The sequence below is a fragment of the Monodelphis domestica genome, chromosome 8 (assembly GCF_027887165.1).
Source record: "Monodelphis domestica isolate mMonDom1 chromosome 8, mMonDom1.pri, whole genome shotgun sequence".
Taxonomy (NCBI): domain Eukaryota; kingdom Metazoa; phylum Chordata; class Mammalia; order Didelphimorphia; family Didelphidae; genus Monodelphis; species Monodelphis domestica.
In genome coordinates this window covers 184472647-184499832 of record NC_077234.1, presented here as the reverse complement: position 1 = coordinate 184499832, position 27186 = coordinate 184472647, and the positions used below count along the sequence as shown (strand labels likewise).

Genomic DNA, 27186 nt, shown 5'->3' with positions numbered 1-27186 from the left:
GCTCTGCATCACTTCCTGGAGGTTGTTCCAGTCTCCATGGAACTCCTCCACTTTATTATTCCTTTTTGCACAATAGTATTCCATCACCAACATATACCACAATTTGTTCAGCCATTCTCCAATTGAAGGGCATCCCCTCATTTTCCAATTTTTGGCCACCACAAAGAACACAGCTATGAATATTTTTGTACAAGTCTTTTTGTCCATTATCTCTTTGGGGTACAGACCCAGCAGTTCTATGGCTGGATCAAAGGGTAGACAGTCTTTTATCGTCCTTTGGGCATAGTTCCAAATTGCCCTCCAGAATGGTTGGAGCAGTTCACAACTCCACCAGCAATGAATTAATGTCCCTACTTTGCCACATCCCCTCCAGCATTCATTACTTTCCTTTGCTGTTATGTTAGCCAATCTGCTAGGTGTGAGGTGATACCTCAGAGTTGTTTTTATTTGCATCTCTCTGATTATAAGAGATTTAGAACACTTCTTCATGTGCTTATTAATAGTTTTGATTTCTTTATCTGAGAACTGCCTATCCATGTCCCTTGCCCATTTATCAATTGGAGAATGGCTTGATTTTTGTACAGTTGATTTAGCTCTTTATAAATTTGAGTAATTAAAACTTTGTCAGAGGTTTCTATGAAGATTTTTTCCCAGTTTGTTGTTTCCCTTCTGATTTTAGTTACATTGGTTTTGTTTGTGCAAAAGCTTTTTAATTTGATGTAGTCAAAATTATTTATTTTACATTTTGTGATTCTTTCTATGTCTTGCTTGGTTTTAAAGTCTTTCCCCTCCCAAAGGTCTGACATGTATACTATTCTGTGTTTACCCAATTTACTTATGGTTTCCTTCTTTATGTTTAAGTCACTCACCCATTTTGAATTTATCTTGGTGTAGGGTGTGAGGTGTTGATCTATTCCTAGTCTCTCCCACACTGTCTTCCAATTTTCCCAGCAGTTTTTATCGAATAGTGGATTTTTGTCCCAAAAGCTGGGATCATTGGGTTTATTGTATACTGTCTTGCTGAGGTCTCTTACCCCCAGTCTATTCCACTGATCCTCCTATCTGTCTCTTATCCAGTACCAAATTGTTTTGATGACTGCTGCTTTGTAATATAGTTTAAGGTCTGGGACTGCAAGGCCCCCATCATTTGTGTTTTTTTTTTTCATTATTTCCCTGGATATCCTTGATCTTTTGTTATTCCAAATGAACTTTGTTATGGTTTTTTCTAAATCAGTAAAGAAATATTTTGGGAGTTCCATGGGTATGGCACTAAATAGATAGATGAGTTTGGGTAGGATGGTCATTTTTATTATATTGGCTCGTCCTATCCATGAGCAGTTAATGTTTTTCCAATTGTTCAAGTCTAGTTTTAGTTGTGTGGAAAGTGTTTTGTAGTTGTGTTCATATAGTTCCTATGTTTGTCTCAGGAGATAGATTCCTAGGTATTTTATTTTATCTAAGGTGATTTTGAATGGGATTTCTCTTTCTAGTTTTTGCTGCTGAGCTGTGTTTTAGTGATATATAGAAATGCTGATGACTTATGTGGGTTTATTTTGTATCCTGCAACTTTGCTAAAGCTGTTGATTATTTCAATTAGCTTTTTGGTTGAATCTCTAGGATTCTTTAAGTAGACCATCATGTCATCTGCAAAGAGCGATAATTTGGTCTCCTCCTTGCCTATTTTGATGCCTTCAATTTCTTTTTCTTCTCTAATTGCTACTGCTAGTGTTTCTAGTACAATGTCAAATAATAGAGGTGATAATGGGCATCCTTGTTTCACTCCTGATCTTAATGGGAATGGATTTAGTTTATCCCCATTGCAGATGATATTAGCTGATGGTTTTAGATATATACTGTTTATTATTTTTAGTAATGACCCTTCTATTCCTATGCTTTCTAGTGTTTTCAGTAGGAATGGGTGTTGTATTTTATCAAAGGCTTTTTCTGCATCTATTGAGATAATCATGTGATTCTTGTTGGTTTGCTTGTTGATGTGGTCAATTATGTGGATAGTTTTCCTAATATTGAACCAGCCCTGCATCCCTGGTATAAATCCTACTTGATCATGGTGGATGACACTTCTGATCACTTGCTGGAGTCTTTTTGCTAGTATCCTATTTAAGATTTTTGCATCTATATTCATTAGGGAGATTGGTCTATAGTTTTCTTTCTCTGTTTTTGACCTGCTTGGTTTTGGAATCAGTACCATATTTGTGTCATAAAAGGAGTTTTGTAGAACTCCCTCTTTGCTTATTATGTCAAATAGTTTGCATCGTATTGGGATTAACTGTTCTTTGAATGTTTGATAGAATTCACTGGTGAATCCATCGGGCCCTGGGGATTTTTTCTTAGGAAGTTCTTTGATGGCTTGTTGGATTTCATTTTCTGATATGGGATTATTTAAGAATTCTATTTCTTCTTCTGTTAGTCTAGGCAGTTTGTATTTTTGTATATATTCATCCATATCACCTAAATTGGTGTATTTATTGCCATATAATTGGGCAAAGTAATTTTTAATGATTGCCTTAATTTCCTCTTCATTGGAGGTGATGTCCCCCTTTTCATCTTTGATGCTGTTAATTTGCTTTTCTTCTTTCCTTGTTTTAATTAGATTGATCAGTACCTTGTCTATTTTGTTTGTTTTTTCAAAGTACCAGCTTCTTGTCTTATTTATTAAATCAATAGTTCTATCACTTTCGATTTTATTAATTTCTCCCTTAATTTTTAGGGTTTCTAGTTTGGTTTTCTGCTGGGGGTTTTTAATTTGATCGCTTTTGAGTTTTTTTATTTGCATTTCCAATTGATTGATCTCTGCTCTCCCTAGTTTGTTACTATATGCACTCATGGATATGAATTTACCTCTGATTACCACTTTGGCTGCATCCCAAAAGGTTTGAAAGGATGTCTCGCCATTGTCATTTTCCTCGATAAAATTATTAATTGTTTCTATGATTTCTTCTCTAACTAAATGATTTTGGAGTATCATATTGTTTAATTTCCAATTAGTTTTTGATTTGGTTTTCCATGTACCATTACTGATCATTATTTTTATTGCCTTGTGATCTGAAAAGGCTGCACTTATTATTTCTGCTTTTCTGCATTTGTGTGCCATGTTTCTGTGACCTAATGTATGGTCAATCTTTGTGAATGTGCCATGTGGTGCTGAGAAGAAGGTGTATTCCTTTTTATCCCTATTTATTTTTTTCCATATGTCTATTAATTCTAATTTTTCTTAGATTTCATTCACTTCTTTTACCTCTTTCTTATTTATTTTTTGATTTGATTTATCTAAATTTGATAATGGTTGGTTTAAGTCTCCCACTAATATGGTTTTACTGTCTATTTCTTCCTTCAATTCTCCTAGTTTCTCCATTAGAAATTTGTGTGCTATATTATTTGGTGCATACATGTTGATTAGTGATATTTCCTCATTATCCAAAGTCCCTTTTAACAAAATATAATTACCTTCCCTATCCCTTTTGATCAGGTCTATTTTTGCTTTGGCTTTATCAGATATCATGATTGCAACTCCTGCCTTCTTTCTGTCAGTTGAGGCCCAGAAGGTCTTACTCCATCCTTTAATTCTGACCTTGTGGGTGTCTACCCACCTCATGTGTGTTTCTTGAAGACAACATATGGTAGGGTTTTGGATTCTAATCCATTCTGCTATTCATCTATGTTTTATGGTTGAGTTCATCCCATTCATGTTCAAAGTTATGACTGTCACTGGTGGACTCCCTGGCATTTTGATATCCTTCCCTAATTTTAACCTTTCTTCTTCAGCTCTACCTTTTAGTCCAGTGATTTACTTTAAATCAGTCCCCCTTGTCCCCTCCCTTGATATGTTTCCCTTTCTAGTCCCTCCCTTTTTGTTCACTCCCCCTCCCCCCTCTTCTTCCCTCTCTTTTTTGTGTTCCTTCCCCCCTCCCCCCTTGGTTTTCCCTTCTCCCTTCCCTTGTTGGGTAAGATAGAATTCAAGATCCCAATGGATCTGGATGTTCTTCCCTCTCAGAGTTGATTTCCCTGAGAGTAAGGTTTAAGTAAAAACTCTCTTCCTCTCCTTCTTATAGGAGTTTTCTTCCCCTCCCCTTCCCATGTGAATCTTTGTGTGAGAAAGATTATTCTATTTGGTCTTTCTTTTCCCCCTATTTACACATTACATTTCCCCCAAATGTTAGTATACATAGATTGATATAATTGTAGTCCTTATAGAAGAGAGTTTGGGTAAAAGAAAAAGATAACATTTTTCTCCTTTTCCCTTTCCTTCATATTTACCTTTTCAGATATTCCATGCTCTTTGTTTTTCGATATCGAAATTTCCACAGAGCTCTGGTCTTTACTTTGCAAAAACTTGGAAATCTTCTATTTTGTTGAATGCCCATACTTTCCCTTGGAAGTATATAGTCAGTTTTGCTGGATAGCTGATTCTTGGTTGAAGACCCAGCTCTCTTGCCTTTCTGAAAATCATGTTCCATGCCTTACAATCATTCAGAGTAGAACTTGCAAGGTCTTGTGTGACCCTGATTGGCATTCCTTTATATCTAAATTGTCTTTTTCTGGCTTCTTGTAGGATTTTTTCTTTTGTTTGAAAGCTTTGGAATTTGGCAATTACATTCCTGGGAGTTGTCTTTTGGGGATTTAGTGTAGAGGGTGTTCTGTGAGCTCTGTCAGTGGCTGTATTGCCCTCTTGTTCTAGAATCTCTGGGAAATTTTCTTTGATTATATCTTGTATTAAGATGTTGAGTTTGCTGTTTATTTCTGGCTTTTCTGGAAGTCCAATTATTCTCAAATTATCTCTTCTTCCTCTATTTTCCAAGTCTGTCACCTTGTCAGTGAGATATTTTATGTTCTCTTCTAATTTCTTGATCTTTTGGCTTTGCTTTATTGATTCTTGCTCTTTTACCTGCTTGTTGTCTTTGAGTTGCCTAATTCTGACCTTTAAAGCCTGGTTTTCCTTTTCAGTTTGGTCAAACTGGTTTTGTAGATGCGTGAATTTCTTTTGCATTATTTCCGACTTTTCCTCCCAGAAGGCTTCCATCTTTTTGATCCTTTCCGATTCAAATTCTTCATGGGTTTGTGGAGAGTTTCCATTTCCTTTGGAAGGTTTCAGAGCATTTGCTTGTGTTTCCTCTTCTATATCCTCTGTATTTTATATTTTTGCTCCATAAAATGTGTCCAAAGTCACCCCCTTCTTCTTGTTTTTCTTGGAATTTTGGGGCTTTTGTGCTTCTGTGGAATTTGCCATCTCTATCTGAGTGGGGAGGACTAGCTTTTCTTATCTCTGTCTGGTGTTCAGAGGTTTTAGCCCTAGGCAGATTGTCCATTCTATGCAGTTGTTGTTCTGTCTTCCTGTGGAAGCCAGGAGTTGTTGGTGTTTCCCTGTTACTGCCCTCCTCAGTTCCCTCCAGATGCTTCTCTGTTGCCTTACTTCCATGCTCTGAGCCTGGATCGGCCCTTTACTCTGGGTGTTTGTTTCTGTGCCTTAGCTGGCCAGGAGAGCCAGCACTCTGAGGGGGAGGGGCCATGGCTTCCTGGAGCTCCCAGGGCTCCTGATAAGATTAACTTTTTCTGGGTTGAACTGAGTATGCTTTGAGGCAGAGACCTTGAGACTCGGATGGAAGGATCCAGCCAGGGGGCTGCAGGCTCCCCCTTATCTTTCTGTTTCCCTGCTGTCTGGGTGCCCCCGCGACTGGGTCAGGTTGTTTTCAGGATGTGGCCTTCAGAATAGCCAGCTCCCGAGGCCCTTTTGCCAGCCCTGAGGGTTACTGTTGTTTCAGAGGACCCTGCTCTCTGAGTGTGTGTGTGGGGGGCATGGCTTCCTGGAGCTCCGAGGGCTTGATAGGATTAACCTCAGACTGAGTATGCCTTGAGGCAGGGACCTTTGGTGAGACTCAGATAGAAGGATCTGGTCAGGGGGTTATAGGCTCCCCTGTCTCTCTCTGTTTCCCTGCTGTCTGGGTGCCCCCTCGACTGGGTCAGGTTGTTTTCAGGAAGTGGCCTTCAGGATAGCGGGCCCTGAGGCTCTGAGGTTCCCTCTGCTGCCTCGGACTCAGCGCTCTGGGTTGGGGGGATGGGTCCTGGGACCTTCCTTCTGCCTACCCCTTAGGTCCAAGTGATCTCGTGTTCTGGCTTTTGGGGGGGCCGTACCTTTTGATCCAGGTCCAGGTCCAGGAGGAGGATTCCCGGGGTCTATGCTGTTGTTTGTTTTGAATTTCGGTGCCTTAGGAGCATATAGTTTGAGTTCGGTAGGGAAGGGTTTCCGGAGATCTGAACTTTAGCTTTCTCTAAGCCACCATCTTGACTGGAAGTCATTATCTATATTTTTTATGGAAAGCATACCTTGTTTATTAACCAAAGAATTATGAAAGTGTTCAATAGCAAGTGTTGTTGTTGACTCCTGTCCAACTCTTTGTGACTTCATTTTGGGCTTTTCTTCATAAAAATCCTGGAGTCATTTGCCATTTTCTTCTCTAGCTCATTTTACAGATGTAAGAAACAGAGGCAAATAGGATTAAATGACTTGTCCTGGGTCACACAGATTTGAACTCAGCCTTCCTGACTCCAGGCCTGGCACCAACTGGATGGCCCTTTAATAGCAATTAGAATACTTTGTGTGTAGGGAGTTCTTAATCTATTTTAAGAGCAAATAAAATAGTTGTCTTTTTTAAAAAATCAAGCTTTAAAAAACTATGTGTAAATGTTGGGGCATATAGTTTATAATTGATACTTTAGGAATAAAGAATAATTTTTTATTGTTGAATTGATACTTACTTTATTTATGTGAAAATAGCTACCAAAAAAATAAGCAGTCATGGAGTGACAATCTGGCTTAACTATTATTTCTGTAAGGAGAACAATAGATATTGTTACCAGGAGGACAGGCTTTGTAGGAAAAACTAAAGGGAAAGAAACTGTTCCTTTTAGGAAACCAAGTTTCAGGGAAGTCTTTCTGGGAGAAGAAAGGCACTGAAAAACTAGTATACTATGGAAGCAGCCTTGCCTGGAGAAGACTTTGCCCCAGACCAGACCTCCAGCATAAAGGTAAGGTGCTAAATGGCTAGCTCAGTGGATGATTAAGAGAAAAGTCTATTGCTTTTTAACAGAGTAGTGAAATTTAAACTGGCATTACTCTGCTTTGACCAATTCTTATGTTATTGGATAATGCTTACAAAGAAAGGATTATGGAACCTGCCTAATTTCATCCCAGTGAGTCAATGATGAAGTGTTTATGTCCCCATAACCTGACCCTCTACTTAGCTACTCTCATGTTTATGGTACCATTGGAGGGAGACGAAACTATCCTTCTAAGATGCCACTGATGAACACAGTAGAGGTTTATTGTTTATTGAGCATACCCTTTGATTCAGCGAAACCACTACTGGGTTTGTACCCCAAAGAAATAATAATGAAAAATATTTGTACAAAAACATTGATAGCTGTGCTCTTTGTGGTGGCAAAAAATTGGAAAATGGGAGGGTGTTCATCAGTTGAGGAATGGAGAACAAATTGTGGCATTGTATGGTGATGGAATACTATTGTGCTGTAAGTAATGATGAACTAGAGGGTTTCTATATGACCTTGAAAACCAAGAACTGATGCAGAGTGAAATGAGCAGAACCAAGAGAGCATTATACACTGAAAGGGAGACATTGTGGAACACTCCAAAGTAATGGACTTTGCTACTAGTAGCAATGCAACAAGCCAGGACATTCCTGAAGGATTTATGAGAAAGAATGCTATCCACATTGAAAGAAAGAACTGTGGGAGTAGAAATGCAAAAGAAAAACTTATGACCTATCACTTGTCACTTGTTTATCTGTATATGACTTGGGGTGTTGGCTCTATGGTAAAAATGAATAATGTGGAAATAGGTATCAAGTGATAACATTTGTATAACCCAGTGGAATTGATTGTTGGCTCTGGAAGAGGGGAGAAAAAAGGAGAGGGGAAAAAAATGAATCATGTGAACATGAAAAAAAATTTTAATAAAATTTTAAATAAAAAAAATTTGTTTATTGACTAACTGAGTGACTCACTGATCCTATGCCAGGACAAGTCGAATGACACAATGACTTAGAGCATTTAATGAACTAGAACAGAAGATAATAAGGAATTGATTTAGGCCTTGCTACCCATACCTAAAGATTGTCCATCCTACCCCTTCAAGGTAGCTTCTCCATTCATTCCACCTATGCCCTCAACATATCAGGAGGATATAATCCATTCAAATTCATGGTAGAGTGTGGGAGTATCCTCTTTCCATCTCAGTACAGAGTCTGATGAAGTTTCTTTTTTTCAAGAGCCAGAACCTTAAGATGTTAAGATGTTGGCATACATAAATCTCCCAGCATCTCCATACTTTTTATACCATGCCACATCTGTGCCTTCAGTTTCAATATAGCGGTCATTTGTTTTCCATCTCTTTCTACCCCTGTCAGGTACCAGTCCTGTTCTATCACACCTGAAAAAATTCCCTAACCTTATAAGCCCAATATGCTGGAAATACCCCCCAACGAATAGGGCTGAGTGACATCAGTCACTGCTGATCCCACCTATTGGCATCTGGGGATTCTGGTTCAGTAAATTACCCACAATGAGCAAATCTTTCTTTCAGCCTTGACTTGGGTACTGGCAGAGATCTCTTGGATGTCTAGTGCCGTAAAAACAGATGAAGTGAGTCCAGGGTAAGGAGGGAAGAAGAGAAGTGGGTTGCAAGAAGTAAGAGTGAAGTTTTTGTAAGTGCTGGCCAAATGCCAGGAGTTAATTATGCTGTATTCTCGAACACAGAAAAGGGATAAAGAGTGAACACCAATGGTTACTCGGGGTTCTTGAGCTTCCTGTCTCTGGAGCTGAGGAGAGTTTGACTCCTGTCCCCTGGAGCTGAAGAAGAATATCTCTGTTGGTTCCTGATTTGAAGAAACCCTACAAACAAACCCTAAAACAAAGTGTTCCTGGCTTGAAGCAAAACCCCAAAGAAGAATAGTGGCCATCATACTTGAGCTAAGCCAATCCAGTGGTGATGAAGGGCTGAGGCCAACTAGGGTTGAACCCAGCCATAAAGGGTATTTAAAGATCTATTTTGTCCTATAAACAACTAGGGAGGATTAATTAGAGCCAGGCTTAGCTAGAGTTTGGGGAATCTGGTCAGATAGAGCAGGGCCTAAGGAGCATCAAGAAAGAAGAAGAAACCTCCATGAGGAGGTGTATAAGGGGGAGGTCCCTTAGAGCTAGGGAATCCTTTTCCTTAATCCTCCCTTCATACTTCTTTGCTGTTTTAAAAAGAAATTCCTGTTTCCTGGTTTTACCACCTTGGCTGAGAGACTCAAAGCACCCTGGTCACAGTGAGGCAGGCTCACAGGCCTGAGAAGTCCCGAGGAATCCAATACCCTTAGCATCTCCATATCCCAACACCACCACCTTTATTATTATCCGTTATTTCAATAGGGATGCATTTTTTTGCTCATGAAGGACCAGAATCCAAGAGGTGGGCTGCCTTCACAACCAATTAAATGAAAGATTAGATTATCCAATGCACAGTGTTTGCATACTCCAGTGGCACAAACAGTTATAAAGAGTCAGTGGCAATTGAGAGAGAAGGTTGAATCAATAAGCCAAGGTCAAAGTGAGAGTCTATCCATACTATAAAAGGCAGACCAAGTGAAGGGCTTTAGTCCCACAATGTGTTAACATCACGGAAGGGAGTGAGCATGTTTCCAGATAGCCACAGCTGTGGACTAGACTACTCCTGGCCATTTATCTCCCCTACTTCCTGAATAGGAGACAGCTATCTTGATGGTGGTGGGCTCCATAATGGATATCACCCACTAAGATGATAGAACTAACTGTACTGACTTTCTATGTACACATGAAGACAAGCTGCATAGAGACATAATTGTCATGTGATCTGATCATTTCATTTAAATTTGATTTTCCTCAATCTACCAAATCTTCCCAGGCACATGACAATAATTTTCTTTTACATTGTTCCCACCACCTCCATTTTTTACATTTCTTCTCCTTTACGGAAACTACAACTTTTAGAAAGGTACACAATAGTTTTTACAGGAATTCGACTGTAAATGCCAATTTTATAATTTCTAGTTCTGTCTCTGGACTCTCCGGCTCAAAACTTTTCCTTCAAGCCCCCTTGATGACAAAGGCTTATTTGATGCAGGGTGAGAAGAAAGGTTGAAGGGGGAAATACTGTTTATTTTCTTTATTCCTTCAGATTTGAGTTAAAAAAAATAGAATTTGCAAATTAAGCTTCTTAAATTGTTCACCAGTACTACTTTTAATTATTTAACATATGAAATTAAGCATTCACACAGAAGCATGAGAAGCTCTAATCATGCAGGCACAAATAAGTCAATAGTAAATATTTGTAAGTGTTTCAGCGGTGCTAATGCACATTCCAAGAAGCACTTAAAGCTATAAATATCTCCAGACGATAGTGGGATTTGAAGTCTAATCCTTTTAGGGGTAGTGGTATGAATTCCAGCCAGACAGGTAGTGACTCAAAGTGACCAACCCTCCCACCTTCCTTCCCCTCTCTCTCTCCAAAAGGTGGTTAGAAGGAGTTTCTAGAGGAAAAGAAGAGAAAAGAAAAGAAATGAAGGGAAAAGAAGGGAAAAGAAAAGAAGAGAAAAGAAAGGAAAAGGAGTTTTTAATGGCAAAGAATTATTCACGTAAATTTCAAATTTTCTGTTCAGTGTTTGGAATCTTCTCTAAAAGTAGGTAGATGCCTACTGTGTGTGCCACTTGAGGGGTGCCCACTATAGCTTTCTACTCCAAAATATACACTTCTTCACCATGAGAAGTACCAGAAATCTGAGGTTTAATCCCTTGAATCCTGAAGTCTTTCCATTCTTGAAGAATGTCCTATTAAAATATAAGCAACACAGAGAGCGTTTACCCTCTAATTAGGATCTGCTCTTACTTTAAATAACCACTGGTTGAGAGTAAGGCCAGAAGAATGGGGTGCAGAATAGATTCTCAGAGAGAAGGTAGGTAGCATAAAGGGGAGAAGAGATTTGAACCCAGGCCTTCCTAACTCCAAGTGCATCACTCTTCCCACAAGTCCTCTTTAGAACACATATAAAGGGTCAGTGTTGGGGAAAGTAAAAACCAAAAAAAAACCCCAACTGTTTATGATGTTTCTGAACTAGTTACACACATTTTATGTATAATATTTGAATTTACAAAACGTGTGTGTAAAGAGATGATCCTTTCAGCAAAGTTACAATGGATTGTTCAATAACATGAATTGGACTAGATGCTTTCTGAAGTATTTGGGATAGTGAGGGATGTTGTTGAGGTATAATACTTTGATGTTCACAGAGAATCTTTCAGCTCCCCTCCTTCAAGGAAAGCCAGGAGTGACTTCCCTTCTCTGGGCCAGTATACAGTTTGCTTCAAGACTAAATAATTATATAAAAATCTATTTATTTATATTTAACAAATATTAACAAATAAGGATTAGTAACAAGGAAAGCCTTAACACAAAAGGGAAAACTAAATATTCACCCACTTTTCCAAGTTTACCTCATGGCAAACTCTGGTTTCTTGACACTACACTGAACTTCCTGTCACTTACTAAAAACCCATAAACACACTATCTGACTAAAACCAGATCTATAATCCTTATTAACAGTAACTTAAAGGTATCTACAAGCAAGCACAGAGTCAGTTAGCCCAAAGAACCTAACTGCTTAGAGGGCAACTCTGAGATGGCTCCCAAAGTTCAGGCAAACAGGCCTGAGGTCTTTCTCCTCAAAAACACTTCTCCAACACAGCAGATATTACAGTTTCTTCTCCATGATGATTTCTCGTGGTCAGGAAAGTAGAAACCTTTTAAGATGGGTTTTATTTCTCTCTTTCCTATCACCAACTGAGAGCAAGGTCTGAGACGAGTCTGTCTTCACCAGAAGTTAGAAAGAGACTCTCAACTTAGTGACCAACTGTCAGAATTTAATCTGCTTCTTTCCTTCCAAGTTCCCATCTCACGCCCAGAACTCTGTCTTGTCTGCAAACCCAGAGATACTTTCCTAAAGTTCCCTATCTTATCAATATTTAATCAATATATTTCTTATTCCATTCCTACACTTCTAAGATCCCTTTCAGCTCCAGTTATATGATCCTATGATTCTATTTCCATTCTCCACCCTCTCCTCTTCTCTTTCAACCCCTTAAAACTACAGGAATAGAAAGCTGTTATGTTTTTCCTGGAAGATTATACAAAGAATCCCCCTTATTTTGTAGACAGAAATAGTCTATCAATGCTACAAAGTAATGATATCCAAAATGGAGGCCCCAGTATTATTGAGGGAGGTGCTGTGACAAGACCTCAAGAGGGCTGTGGGATGACCAGAAGGGTGTATGATCAACCAGTTTGGAAAGTGGGAAGATGGATTACATCATACCCTCCCCAATAATTAACTATAGCACTTATCTCTCAAACTTTCCCACCATATTCCCTACAAACTCTACACAAAGTTCCCAACCTCCTCATTCTGGAACCAGGTGTAGACCCCTCAAGAAGTTATAAACCACCAGTATACCTGTCTCTCGTCATATATGTAGTAGGTGCTCTTCAGATGGTGGTCTGTGCATGACTAGTAAGAAATAGTTTTAGGTAAGACACAGGGAGTGGCGCAGCATGAGCAGACATGGTTACTTATTTTGTATTCCAGATCATATTATCTTTCTCCCTATATCCTCCTCCCCTCCCAATCTCAGCCTAAACTTCCTGTTCCTGTTTGGGGCACAACCATCCTTTGCAAACTGGGTGTCATACTTAATCCCTTACTTACCCTCATCTCACATATCTAAGTGGTTGCCAAATTTCTGGGTTTAATTTCTCTCTCTCTCTCTCTCTGTCACCTTTCTCCTCTTTACTCACATAGCCACCCACCACACTAGTTCAGGTCCTCATCACTTTTTGCTTATATTATGATAATGGCTTGTTAATCCATTTGCAAACTGTGCAATCTACAATTTTCCTAAAGTATAGGTCTGCTCCTGAACAACTAGGTGACATGGTGACTGCCTCTCCTAGAGTAAGGAAGACTATCTTTATGAGTTCAAATCTGGCCTCAACTCCTTACCAGCTCTGTGGTCTGTGGCAAGTCACTGAACTCTATGTGCCTCAGTTTCCTTGTCTATAAAATCAGCAGGAGAAGGAAAATCTGGTAGCTTTGCCAAGAAAATACCAAATGGAGTCATGACTGAACAAGATTTTGAGCATGACAACACTTCCCCCAACACCCTCAACTCAATAAACTCCATTATCTTTATGATCACATGTAAATTCCTCCATTTGGCATTTAAAGCCCTTCATAATCTATCCCCAACTTACCTTTTCAAAGTTATATTACGCTCTAGTCCTTCCTATCCTGTAGGGCCCACCCAAAGTGTCTTTGCTGTTTCTTACTTATTGATTGGTCTTTATATGATCTATGATTGTTCATTTTTCCTATTTCTATGTCAAATGTGGAGACAATTCTCCTAACTTAAGGAATGGATTCGAGGAATGTTACAGCAATGGATTACAAAGACTTGCAAGTAGAAATAATTAAGGACCATAAGATTTAAATGTGGATGTGTCTTTAGAGATCTCTATAAAATTTTAATCCACAGAGAAAGAACCAGAGGAAGACAAAAGATTGTGTAAACTGCTAGTGAGATAAAATCTTGGGAAGTATTTCAAATTTAAGTCAATAAAGATAAAAAAAATGAAGTGCCATTGAATCAGAAAGGAACAAAAGGAACCTTTCCATTTCTTGGCTTATTGTCATGGTCTTAAATTTATGCTAACTGGCCACCTATTTTTTTTTTCATTTTTGGAGGAGGAAAACAAAATCTATTTATTGCATGTCCTTCATATTTAGGTAAGTTGAATTCATTTTCCCTGGATTATTTTCTATTGCAGTGAAAAAGTACATCCTTTGGAGAGACTTGAAAGGAAGATTCTGAAAAATTCCTTTATTTTTAATTTGTCCAGCTTCCAGGGTTTCTAAACCATTTTATCTCCACATGGAGCTGTGAGGTAGGGTCCTCAAGAGGACAATAGGCTTATTCTAACTTGGGCAATAAGATGTCCTGCTTTGGTGAAGAAAGTTTATTTTTAGGCCTATTTTTTCCAAGTAAAAATAGTATCCTAGTTCCATAGATTGCTGGAATCATTAAAACACAAATTAAATTTGAAAATCAGAAAGCAACTTACCCTGTCAAATAATAACAAAAATGTTTCTAGAAAAGAATTTGTTACTATTTTAAAATGTCAATGCGTAAATAGGGAGATTATAGTTGACTCTGGTAGACTATAAACCTAAAAATAAAAACAACAAAGCACAGAGAAATAGATTTCTTATATATATGCTAATTTTCTCCATGTAAACAGACTGCTTGTATTGAACTGCCCACATTAATGGCAAAGGCAAAGGGTAAGAGGATCTAAAAGCTTCCTGGTTTTTGAATAGGAAGGGAGATGGGATATAAGTGACCTTGCTTGTAGAAACTCAGCAAGCAGTGGACTTGAAAGCATTAGACTTCATGTTATTTCCCTTACCTTTCCTATCTTGAAGCAAGGCAAAAACAAAAAACCATGATGTATTCTATTGTCCATTGCCTTTGACCTAAGGTCAAAAAATCTGACAGCCCAAAAAATGGAATGGAAGTGGGACGAAGGAAAAAATGCAGAAAACTTAAGGAAAGTAGGCCAGATCCTTTTTCTCCTCTTTTCCTTACTGTTAATACTTTATCTCTTTTCCAACCAAGGAGAAGCGGAAACCAAGGACAACAACAGTTTGAAAGAAGGTGGAAGAAGATAATAAGGGATTCTTGGCAAAACAACCAAACAAATTGAGTTACGACAAAGGCATTTCTGGAAAAAATGGGAAACAAACAAAATCAGAAAAGATCTATAAAGATTTTGGTAACAATCTTTTCAATGAAAATGCATCTGGCATATTTAGATTCTGACATCACAGCCCTGGATGTTCCACATGATAAAGTACAAATGGCACTAAAAATGGAATAGCAGCCATATTAAACCAAATATATGAAGAGATGGTCTATGTCAGAACCAATCCCCAAATTATCTGAAAGAGAAGAGAGATACCAAATACATGGGGGGAAAAAGATCACAGATCCCAAAGAAGGCAACCAAGAAAAAAATATCAATGATTAACATAGATGCCATCTTTTAAATCTCTACAAAATCTTTATGACAATAATCTACATATACATTAAAGACATCCTTGATTTAGGTGTAGTAAGAGAATAGGTAAGTGTTCACGAATAATATTCTACAATAGACAAAATTTTTACATTAAAAAAAATAAGTGAAAGGTGTAGCGATCATGAGCTCCCACTGTGCTTATTTGTTAACTATAAAAAGCATTGCATCAGGACAAACTTCCTTTTTAGAAATTCTATTACAACAAAATGTCTTTTGTGCATGTGTTTGAATCATACAAGATTCCTTGAAATGAGTAATAGAATACAGAGACTGACACACTGTGGTACAATCAAATGTAATGGACTTCTCCATTAGTGGCAATGCAGTGATCCTGAACAATTTGGAGGGATCTACCAGAAAAAATTACTATCCACATTCAGAGGAAAAACTGTGGGAATAGAAACACAGAAGAAAAACAACTGCTTCAATACATGGATTAAAGGGACACGGTTGGGGATGTAGACTCTAAACGAATATCCTAGTGCAAACAACAACAACATGGAAATAGGTTCTGATCAAGGATACAAGTAATACCCAGTGGAATTGTGGGTGGGCTATGAGAAAGGGTGGGGGGAGGGAGGGAGGGAAAGAATATGATTTTTATAACCAAGGAATAATGTTCTAAACTGACTAAATAAAATTTTCAAAAAAAAGACATGAATAATAGAAAACTTTGTTTGACCCTCTGATAATTTATAGCACACAAGGCATAAAACAGGAAGACTAAGGTTCACCGAATATGTTTGTCACTATCCTTGATTATTTTCCTATCACAGAGACTTAGTTATAGTCTTCCACTTGTTATTGTTTATAGATGATATTGTGCTGATTGTAGTAAACCCCCAAACTGTTTAGTGCCTCCTAATGTAGATACATACTTAAGAGTTCACACTTAATTAAGATGATGAAGAGTGTCTAGTTTTCAGACCTTGTTGTTTTCTAAGTAGACCATAGATAGAATAGAGCTGGTCTACCATTACATACATCTAAGAAAGACATCAGATGGACAGATATATAGTGATCCAGCCCCAGGACAGGTGAAAGGGATTGGATTGAATTCCTTTGGGAAGCTGTAGCATATGTAGCAGCCACACAATCACCCCAACACAAACCATCAAGGCAGATGCAGATGGGCTAAGCCATACTGAGGATAACAGTTAGGACTCAACCATAGATAGATAGGTAGATAGATAGATAGATAGATAGATAGATAGATAGATAGATAGATAGATAGATAGATAGGGAGATGTCTACTCAAGCATGGGAAGACTTCCCTTGGTAGAATGGACCAATAAGAGAGATTTCTTCCAATGGCTATGAAGGAGGCTGAAGCAAGCGGGATGGAGTGCTGAGAGCTTTGTTAGACATCAAAGATGCAAAAGTCATTTACTGCATCTTGACTTTTGATTTAAGACTGTTAATCTCTGTCTTGCTTAAATCTGATTCACATTCAAATAAGACATCACCCTGTGTCAATGATCCTTTGGGGGAAAGCAAAGGACAAACAATAGCTAGCTAGTACAAAATATAGAAGGTCCAAGTCCTACAATTCTGGATTCTCTGCTGAGGAGTATTAAGGTAGTTATTTGGAGTGTTGAAAGGAAATATAGTAATAAATGAAATAATATATGTAAAAACTGGGTGGCTAAGTGGATAGAGAGCCAAGACTGGAGATGGGAGGTCCTGGGTTTAAATCTAGCCACCCACTTTTCCTAGTTGTGTGACCCTGGCAAGTGACTTAACTCCAGTTGCCTAATCCTTATCACTCTTCTGCCATGGAACATCAATTGTAAGATAGAAAGTTAGGGATTTATAAAAATAAAAATAGTAATAAATCAGGCCTTTCATTTATACTTTATATATCTTGTATGTACAGTTTTTTGTGTACTATTTCCCCCATCAGAATGAGAACTCCTTGAGGGAAAGGATCAGGGTTTTTTTTTTGCTTTTCTTTGTATCCCAATGTCAATCAAAGGACATTTATTAAGTGCCTGCTTCGAGCCAGGCTCTAATAAGCACTGAGAATACAAGAACAAGCAAAAGATAGTCCCTGACCTCAAGGAGATCATGCTCTAGCACAAACAAACAACTGCATACAGGATAAAAAGGAAATAATTAAGAGAGAGCAGATATTAGAATTAAGACGAGTAGAAAAGACTTCCTTGAAAAGATGCAGTTTTAATTTGGATTTAAAGAAAGCCAGAGGGGCAGCTAGGTGGCTTAGTGGACAGAGTATCAGGTCTGCAGACAGGAGGTCTTGGGTTCAAATTTGACCTCAGACACTTCCTAGCTGTGTGACCCTGGCAAGTCACTTAACCCCAATTGTCTAGCCCTTACCACTCTTCCACTTTGAAACCAATACTTAGTATAGATTCTAAGACAATTGGTAAAGGTTTTAAAAGATAAATAAATAAAATAAAGGAAGCTAGGAAAGCCTGTTGATAGAGACTGATTCAAACACAGACTGAGAAAAGTCAGGGAATAGGACAGGAGGGAAAAGATGGTGTCTCGTTTGTGGAACAGCTGAGTCTGGAAGTACAGCGACACTGGATTGGATTGATTGAAGTTAAGGCACATTATGAGGGTGAAGGCAGGGAGTTGCTAGGATTAATGTAAAACTATAATACTGTGCCTAGGACATAATAGCACTTAATAATTTCTTGTTGATTGATTTTAAAATTCTTTATGAATAAATAGCTATTATTATAGTTCATAATATAATAGTATTAGTAATAATATTAACACTTTAATGTTGAACATCATACAGCCACCTAAGTTGGCCTAGTAGTCCCTTATATCTGAATTAATTTCTGCAGATAAAATATCATAACAATTTTTAATCATTATCTCTATATCTTGATCAGGGTACTTTGTCCATTCATTCTCATTCTCTTTATTATAGACATACTATATTTTGTGTTGCGAGGTCATCCCCTCCTTCTTTTCATCAGTGACAAGAGTCTTATGTAAATGATCCTGACTTAACCCCCAAATCACATTTATATTTCTTATACTTGTCTTATTTGCATTACAGATTTCTATTTCATTCATGGAATTAATTTAATAAATTATTTAACCATTTTTGGTTATTTAAGTTATTGTTCTTCTTTAAAAATATATACATATTATACACATGCAACAAAAAATCTTTAAATAAATGGCTCCTTATTTTTGTTTTTTATAACAATTTCAGGGCAGGTTTCTAAAAATGGAATTATTGGTTCAAAATTATTGGTTCAAATGATATAGTCAATTTTATATTCTTATTGAGATTTTTCTCCTTAAAAAGTCTTGTTGCTAAGTTATCTCAGTTCTGTTTAACTCTTTGTGACCCCATTTGAGGATTTCTTGTCAAAGATTCTGGAATGGAGCTACATGCTGGGAGATAAGATGACAGAGTAAAGGACGTTCCACAGCTGAAACTTTGCACTCTCACATTGCAGCACAGTGCTCAAGTCAGCAAAGCCCAGAGCAAGGGACCTACCCGGCCAAAGCCAATAGTTCACTACAGGAAGGCAGCAGAGCTGGGACCAGCCCAGCACATGAAACAACAGGGAAACAGCTAGTATGGGTTGCTCAGTATAGCTGGACAAAACAGGTGTAAACCCCCTGAGCAAGCCAGCAGGGTCACCTCCTTGACAGATACACTGTGAGAAACAAAGGTACACCCCAAATACCAGAGAAGAGTACTCTGCAAGCTTGGAACAATGTGCCCTCTACCCCAGGCACAGAGAAGATCATCAACAGATAAATAAAGGTAATGGGGGAAAAACTAAATAGAAAACTGAGCAAATGACAAAATAGAACAAAACTCAAACGCCATAAACCCTGACTTTAGAAAGTTTCTTTAGTTACAGGGAAGACGAAAATACAAACTCAGAAGAGGCCAGCAATGTCAAAAAGGAAACATGTAAAGCCTGAAAAGAAAATGTGAAAGGGAGTCAGACTCCAAAAGAACCCCAGAAGAACTTGAAAAGAAATTAAAAAGCAAATAATAGGAGAACTGACAGAAAAACCTCAACAACTGGGGAAAAAAACTCACTAAATAAATCAGATTCCTAAAAACTAGAGGCCAAAAAGAAAGGTGGACACAAAAACACATGGAAAAAAATGACTCCCTAAGGAATAGAATGGACCAAATAGAAATAGAGGTGAAAAAAATAGGACACCCCCCACACTCTTTAAAGAGAAGTGGAAGAGGCAAAACAAAAAACTCAAGGAAGACAGTAACTCTCTAAAAATTAGAATTAGACAAATAGTTGCTAATGAAACTACAGAACATCAAGAAACAATAAGACAAAATAAAAAAAAATAGAAGAAAATCTTAAATATCTCACTGGAAAAATGAGTGTCCTGGAAAATAGATCCAGAAGAGAGATCAAAAAAAAGAACCTGTATACCATACTATAAGAAATCATCAGGGAGAAATTGTTCTGATACCCTCAAACAAGAGGGGAAAATAGAAATTGAGATAATTGACTAATCACCTCCTGAAACAGACTCCAAAATAAAATACCCCAGGGTTGTTGTAATAAAAATACTGGAATGGTTTGCCATTTCCCTCTCCAGCTCATTTGACAGCTGAAGAAAATGAAGCCAAAAGGGTTAAGTGATTTGCTCAGGGTCACACAGCTAGTAAATGTCAGAGACAGATTTGAACTCAAATCTTTCTCTCTAGGCCTGACACATTCTCCACTGTGTCTCTTAGCTAGAAACAGATAATTTTTAATTCAACTACTATGTTTTGGAGTCTGGGATCACAAGCATCTTTATCAGTTTTTCTATTCAGGATATTCTTTTATATTCTTGCCCACTTGTTTTTCCAAATGAATTTCATTATCATTTTGTCTAATTTTATTTTAAAAAGACCCTTGGAATTTTGGAAAGTATTTCAAAGAATTGATGAATATAAAATGTCCACCTTAAAGCCTGCCTTTAGTTTGGTCATCATAATTTTATAGTTGCTCATAATTATATAGATCCTGTCTATTCCATAGGTAAGCTAATTCTCTGTTGTGTTTTAATTTTTGTTATTATAAAGGGTTTAAAATTTTGTTTTCTTGTTCCTTATTAATAGTAAACAAGGATTCAAATGACTTTTATGGGTTAATACTGTATCCTGCTACTTGAGAGAATTCATTATTTATCTCTAGCAATTTTTTTAGGTTGAGGTGATCAGATTTCCTAGATACATTATGAAGTCATCTACAAAGAATTATATTTTGAACTCTGCATTTCCTATGGTAATTTCTTTAATTGATTTTCATTTCTTTCTTGCTAAAATTTCCAATATGATCTCAAATAAAAGCAGAGAGGGCGGATATCCTTAAATTGTACCTGATTTTAGTGAGAGTAACACTAATGTTTTTCTCCGTTACATATTATGTTGACTCCTAACTTTTTATTGCATTAAGGAAAAAAATCACTCAATACCTATTTTTTATTGTTTTAAAAAATCATAAATTTTGTTGAAGGCCTTTCCCTTATCTATTCATATAATCTTTTTTAAAAAATAGTGTTTTAGATTATATGCTTTGTTAGGTTTACTCTTTTAATCACTTATTATCTACTGTCAGTCATATCTGGTACAAACCCTGCTTGGTCACGGTAAATAATTTTCTTGATGAGTCACTGTGCCAACCATTTGGCTAATATTTTATCTAGTATTTTTATTTCTATGTTCATGAAAGAGCTTGAATTATAATTCTTTTTTTAACTGTTACCTCTATGTGGTTTTAAAATAACACTATATTTTCCTCATAATTGGCATTGGGTAATGTTCCAGCTTTCTCTAATTATCCCACATAAGAGGCATTATTTGTTTTTGGAAATTTTTAAAAGCTCTGTTATGCATCCGCCTAGGCCAGGTGTTTGTTTTGTTTGGGTAGGGTAATTCTTTAGTGACTTGTCTTATTTGTTCCTCTTAAATGGATCCATTTAAATTATTAATTTCCAGCTGTCAGTTTTGCAAATTTGTATTTCTAGAGATAATCATCTATTTCCTTTAAATTGCTTAACTTACAAAGATGTAACTAGATATAGTATTCCCTAATAACATTCTTAATTTCATTTTTTCTTGTGATCTGTCCATTTTCATTTGTAATTGTACTAATTTGTATTTTCTTTATCCCTTATAAAAATTAAGTTTCCTAATGGCTTCCTGAATTTCTTGAACTTTTAAAGAAAAAGCACATTTTTATTTATCATTTCAATTTTCTTTCTTTTTCTATACTATTTATTTCTTCTCTTTCAATCTTTCATCATAGTTTCCATTAGATTGCCTTCTTAGGGCCTTTAGAGGTGTACTTAATTTATTACATTTTCCATTTTCTTCCATGTTAATATAGGCACTAAAATAAACATTTCCTGATACAGCAAGTATGGACCTGATAATGAATGTTTTACTATATACCTGGCACATTTACTGTAGGATTTGATACATCTAGTGTCTATTACCCACTTCTGCTGATGAAAGGTGAACACCTGAGGTAGATGAGCAATCCTGAAAATGGCCCTACTGCCTCTCACACTCAACTGTCACCTTTGACTCCAAGGAGCTGTAGCATATGCAGCAACCACACCCTGGCAAGTGGCTAAAGCAGTTAGTGGATAGACCTCACATCATTCAATGAGTTAGAGGGATGTCTACTCCAAGCAAATGGGGGCATCCCCTGGAAGACTGGGTAGATGAGAACAATTTGCTTCAGTGGCCATGAAGGCAGTGGAAGCAGAGTGCTATTGAGTACCTAAAGCTTGGTTAGATATCGAAGACAGTAAGGTAATTCATTGCATCCTGGGCCATGGCCAGTCATCCTGATTTTTGTTTTGCCACTGGACTTCAATGGCTCTGAAAGAGACTTTGAGCACCTCTGCTTCACTTAAATCCAATTCACAAGCAAGTCAAGGCATCACCTTTGCCTGCCATTGGTCCTCCTTGAAACAAAGGATGACCAACTTCTGTTGATTCACATGAATGCAAATGATACTGCTGGAAGTATTGCTAAAGATTATAAAGACTTGAGAAGGGAGAAACTATACAAACAAAAGAAAGCAACACAATTTCTGTTCTTCCATAATTTTCATTCTAATAGAATGTAACACGTTTCAAGGCATGATGGTCAAGGAGAAGAATTTTGGATAGGAAAGTCACAAAGATGGCAAGAGGAGTTATATGGTAGTTGACTGATTAACTCATCCTTTCTAGGATTGCTAATATTAATGTGATTATTGCTTTCAGATTAAAATTGAATAGACATAAAATTGAAAAGTGAAGTTTGGGGGAGAAAAAGAGGGTGTAAGTAGTGGTATTACATGAGAATGATTGGGAAATAACATGGTGAGTTTGATTTGGGACAAGTTAAAGTGAATGATCAACACTCAGAAGTCAAAGATCCTAGGGTAGGAGCTTGAGTTCCATGCCAGAGGTAGAGTTTGGAGTACAGGATCATGGAAGTGTGAAGAAGAAGTGGCATAGGGAGTCTGCTTCTTCCCCAGATGCTATCATGAAAAGGTATGAAAAAAGAGTATAAAAGGGAGCTTCTTAGAACCAGTCCTCTAGAAAAATAGGCAAACCAATCTAGTCTCAGGCCAGTTCTTATGAGCAACAAATTCTTCTAATCTGACTTTTTCAAAGACCCCTCCTTAGATCCCTCTGGTTATTTGCAAAGTTACAAATAAACAAGTTTCTGACCTATGATCCTACCACATCTGGGAAACACAAAGAGAAGATATTGCTTGTGAGATCCAATCATGAATGGACTGTTTCCACATATATGCCATAGGCTAACTTGAGCAGACAAAAAGGAAGAAGACAGTCTGTAGGTACAAAGGTCACCATCTAGCTCAGCCCTACAAGTATTTCTCCTTGAACAGCTAACCTTATTTCTCAATAATAACTTGCCCTAAAGGAGTAGAGTTCAGAAATCACATCAGGTCAATAATATCTGGGCTTTGCTCCCACTAGACTTTATTGACTGCCATCTCAGGGAAAGGAAGCATCAGCAGGTGAATCATCTCTTCTAGCTGCATGACAATAACTGCTTCCCTTTCAAGATAGTATATATCTTCAGTAAACCTGTCAATTTATTTCCCATTCTCCCAAGGTCAGTGTTTTGATAGTAAGACCTGCTGTGTCTGTTTCATGAAAGACTTTTCCCGAATTCACAGGGCCTTTTTTTGATAGCTGTTTCCACTAGGCATCATGGGGAATAGGGGCTTGGACCAGCCCCCTTATGACTGTGGTTATTTCCTCCTGCAAAGTATCCCTGCAGATAAATTAGAAAATATGTTATCAGTGCATCCTAGTAATGGTCATTACGGACTTTTCCCTTTCTTCCCATATCCAGTCACCAAATCCTATGGATTCTTAGTTTATAATGCCTTTCCCTTCTATTCCTTTTCCATTTTCCCTATCATTGACCTTATTTTTGGCACACATTTCCTCATACCCACATTATTGTAACAATTTCATCCCTGTTTTAGCCTCTTTTCCTTTTCAAACCATCCTATATTCTCCTGTCAAATTAGTCTTCCTAAGGCCCCCATTTCAAAAGCCACTGTTAAAAAACCAAAACCCCAAACTTTAGTAGTTTCCCATTACCAGTGGGTCAAAGTTCAGACCCCTGAGGCTCACAATTGAGACCTTTACAGTCTAGCTCCAATCTACTTTCCAAATTTTCTCTCCCATGATTACCTCCTAGTAGGCTTCTCTTCCAGTCAATTTAGTATATTCGTAGATAGAGGTTTCTCCAGGATGGAAATGAAACTGGCACAGATCGAGAAATCTAGATAGTGAAGAAGTATGGCTGGGGCTCGTCATTAACCGAATGATGATGTAAACCTTAAAATTTCTTAGACTTATAAATGTTGGAAATTTCACCATTGGGAAATTTCATACTTGGAAAATTTCTTACTGATAGTGTATTGGAATGTGAACCCCATTGGCATGGGAGGTTCCTTCTCCTCCCTTCTTAAGATTACTTTAGGACAGAAACCTTTTGCTGAACAATGGAAAGGGCTTTGACCTATGCTTAAGCACAGAACAGGAATTTCTTTTAGTCGTGATTGATTTTAGAATTGATACAATAGAGATACTTGGAATGACAGAATCAGGTCTTGGAAAATACAATTTCCACCCCACTCAGTCCTAACAGGATTTAGGAAGGGCTGCAGCATAGATCAAAATTTAATTATTTGAGAATATGACCTCCAACAGACATGTGCAAAGCCCAGACCTCTGGGCGGTCCTGGGTTAAGCTAGAGCCACCATTGGCACAGGGAAAATGATGGACAGTGATTGGTAGATGTGAGAACTGAGGGGAGGGAACTTGGATGGTTTCCTTAAAGAGAGAGGGGTCTGAGGACTGGGGGGTGGTTGGAGAGTTTTGGCTCTGAGTGGTTGGAGAGGTGCTCTGAGAAGCTTGCTCTGAAGGAAGCTGAAGGTGGGGGCTTCTGAGACTGTTTCTCCATTTTGGTCACGTGAGTAATAGGGACTGATCTCTTTTCTTTGCCCCAGCTATCTAAGGGCTTGGGCCCTTTGGCCCAGCCTAAACAGAAGGGGTATTTAAGCCCTATTCCCTTCTCTCCCCTTTCTCTCTCCCTCTCTCTCTCTATCTCTAATTCCTTTCTTCCTCCTGTCTGTAATTAAACTCTATAAAAGGTTGACGGCTGACTTGAGTTTTCATTTAGGAATTACATAGCTGAATTCCTTGGCGACCTTAAATTAATATATATCAGTCTTTTAAAAGTGATTCCCTTGTCACAATGAAGATTGGCTATTGTCCAAATTATAACATAATTAGATGTATAGCCTATAAACATACACACACATAATATTTATAACTAATTAAACTCAATCTCAGAATGACTGCAGAGAGACAACAACAGAATTGGGATTGACTCTTCAGAGAATAAGAAGCTTTATGGATAGATGAGAAGTTGACTTAGGGCCTGACGTTTGAAAAGATGGGCCAGTTCCATCTAGGAACTGCTAGTTTAATAAAAAGCATGGCTACTAGAAGGCTCATTAGATTTAGAGGACTTTGGTTCATAGCCTGACCCTATTTCATCTTTACCTGAGTGTCCATGAACTAGTCCCTCAATATCCTCATTCATAAAATGAAAGGTTTGAATAATAATTATCTCTCAAGTCCATTTAAGCTCTAACATTCTATAATTTTTAATATACAGTTATTTAACTCTGTGCAGGTAATTCCATTCTTTGTTGCCTGTCCTCCAGCCTCCACCTCTGACCCGGCCTTGCAACAACCTTTCTATCATCCTTGTGACCTTGGGATCTAATTGACAAGTCTTTATCTTTTCCTGCCCAATATCAGGGCCTACGATGCTACTGTCCAGTCATGTCTGAGCCATGCCTTAGGTTCCCTCCCTGCTCTATTTTCCAACTTTAGCTCCAAAATCAGCAATCAAATCAATCATTATCATTCCTGACACGGGCATGTTAATCATTTACCCTATGGTTCCAATCACCGTTTTTAAAACTACTGTGAGTTTTAGAATTACTCCACCCTGCTTAGTCTAACAAAACAGGAATGTCTACACCCCTATTTAGGGATTAAGTATTGAGAAGGATGGCCTATGACAGACATGCGCTAGGAAATGACAAATCAGAAACAACTGATAAACCCCAGGGCTGTCCTAAGTCAAGTTTAAGCTACCATTGGTATATGTGAGATGAAGAAAAGTGATGTAAAAATAGTCTATATATTTGGCATCACTTCCTCTCTCCAGCTCTTTTTCATGGAGAGGTGGCTCTGGAGGCCGTGTGCTGAGAGTCTTGGCATCTTGGCATGGCTGCAGCTATTGCCCGGTTTTGATGGTGATCTTCTTTGATACAATATGGGGAGAAACTTAGTAACCTAGTTCAGGTGAGGCATCTTCTCTGAGCTCTCTCAGAATTTAGGCTGATTCCTTTCTCCTTTACCTTCCAAAACACTATCCTCTTAGGAAGCCTCTAATCTTCTGAAAAGACCTTGTGGCAGAGGTCTTTGAAACTCCCCCTGGCCCAGGCTAGGCTGGAGAAATCCTATACACTTTCCCTCTCTCTTCTTCTCAATTCCTCCCTCTATATTAATTAAACCACCATAAAATTTCCAAACTGACTTGGGTATTTTATTTGGGATTTTCCCTGATGACCCATTAAATTTAGATTAAGTCACAACCCTAAAATTTCCCCTTATATTGCCTTGCCCAAAACATTCTTCCCTGGCAACCTCTCCCCTATATATGTGGTCTTTTTTTCCGTATTAGATTAGAATATAAGATCTTTGAAGTCAGAAACTATCTTTTTTGCTTTTTTTTTGTATCCTAGATGCTTTCTAGGCATTGTGCCTGACATAGTATAAGCACTTAAATATGTTTTCATTTATTCATTCATTCATTTATTTGATGGCCTTATATAGTTAATTCTATTTTAACATTGTTATTTAACTCTTTATATGGGTATGTCTTATATCTTTAATTAGATTTTGTGATAGAGACATGAGAGAGAGAGATTTTTCAGGACTTGTGGACCAAGATGCAAAGCTGGAGATCTAGCTCTAGATGCCTGTCAAGAGAAGATTCCAATGGAATGTCCCCATTTGTTGCAGTTTGAGCTGACAGGGGAGAGGGGCTTTTGAACTTTGTCTCTGACTGGGAGACACACACTCTCTCCCTGGAGGTTTGAAGCTGGCTGAGAGACTTTAGTGAGGCTGACTTGGCTTTTGGAGATACCTGCCAGACTGATTTGTGAAGAAGAAGAAAGAAGATTTTGAACTGCTATTGTCCTCCATCTTTCTAACTGTCTAAGAGTTACACTTGTGACTCCCCAAAATCTCAATTTTATCTCATTTAGATTAGGGAAATTCCTCATCCCTCTTACCTCAGTTTCCCATCCTGTTATCCCAATAAACCCCTTGATTGAGAAAGCAACTAGAGTATCATTATAG

The 27186-nt window shown here is 37.8% G+C and overlaps 1 long non-coding RNA gene across 1 annotated transcript in view; it reads right to left on the bottom strand.

Moving 5' to 3' along the window:
- Positions 1–23186: 23186 nt before the first annotated feature.
- Positions 23187–27186, bottom strand: part of LOC130455996 (uncharacterized) — a 71976-nt gene continuing 67976 nt past the window's right edge. The window contains exon 3 of the long non-coding RNA XR_008914284.1: positions 23187–23502. This is a non-coding gene — a long non-coding RNA (uncharacterized LOC130455996). The remainder of the gene's footprint in view (positions 23503–27186) is intronic.